This window comes from Sinocyclocheilus rhinocerous, unplaced genomic scaffold (assembly GCF_001515625.1).
Source record: "Sinocyclocheilus rhinocerous isolate Xijiao unplaced genomic scaffold, SAMN03320098_v1.1 scaffold714, whole genome shotgun sequence".
Taxonomy (NCBI): domain Eukaryota; kingdom Metazoa; phylum Chordata; class Actinopteri; order Cypriniformes; family Cyprinidae; genus Sinocyclocheilus; species Sinocyclocheilus rhinocerous.
In genome coordinates this window covers 1,271,095-1,272,184 of record NW_015646165.1, presented here as the reverse complement: position 1 = coordinate 1,272,184, position 1,090 = coordinate 1,271,095, and the positions used below count along the sequence as shown (strand labels likewise).

General features: G+C 31.8%; 1 protein-coding gene across 1 annotated transcript in view; it reads right to left on the bottom strand.

Annotated features, from left to right (window-relative positions):
- LOC107707027 (solute carrier family 41 member 1-like) overlaps window positions 1-1,090 on the bottom strand; it is a 79,130-nt gene that overhangs the window by 861 nt on the left and 77,179 nt on the right. The window lies entirely within an intron of this gene.

Below are 1,090 nucleotides of genomic sequence, written 5' to 3'. Positions count from 1 at the left end.
TATAAATATTTATATATTTATATATTTATATTTATATATAAATATTACATAAAAAAGAGACAAATATAATTCTATTTTGTATTTTATTAATATTATTTTTTATTTTATTTAATATTATACTAATTATACATTTCATAGTGTTTTTATGCATTTTTATATTTATTCCAAAATAACTAAAGGCAGTAACAATTTGAACAATATTCTGGAAACCGTTTACAATATGGTTTCATTAGTTAACATTAGTTAACTACTGTAGTTAGCATTAACTAAGAATAAATAATAGCCTACTTCTACAGCATTTATTAATCTTAGTTAATATTAATTTCAACATTTACTAATGCATTATTAAAATCAAAAGTTGTGTTTGTTAACATTAGTTTATGCACTGTGAACTAACATGAACTAACAATTCTTTTTAATAGTCAACTTATTTTCGGGTCATCATCATAAAAGCCTTGTAAACACTGCCACAGACACCAAGATATTTATTTCATTTCATCACGCTGCATGCTCACTAAAAACTGACGCAGTCATCACGTTTTCAGACAATTTCAAGTTTTATTTTGACGTGACACAAAGTAGTGGAATCTAAGCGGGGGAGTTGTTTACTTTATATTTAGTCAATAACGCCATCATTTTCTTCATTCAGGCCCGGAGGTCGCACGAAAACAAGAGGCGGGATTTATGGCACGAACCAATCACATTCAATCATAACCGATCATATCCAATTATAGCGCGATGGAGACTTTCCCTCCTCTCACGTGACTTTCCCCCATTCATCGCAATGAGCCTCCAGAAAAGTCACGGCACGCTTTAGGATCTCTGTAGAAAGTCTATGGACCGAAGGGAGGCAAGCCTCCGCTGTAACTTTACCTGCGGGTGTCGCTGTTGGACAGTGTTACTTTATAAAAACGAGTGACTTTTAGACTTTTAATATCATATTTAGTCATATTTGCGCGGTTTTATTTTTGTAATATCGATTTTCTTCTCATCCAACTTTTTGAGGAGACACTGCCTCCTCGGAGGAAACGCCCCTGATAATAATAATAATTATTATTATTACTACTACTACTACTACTACTACTACTAA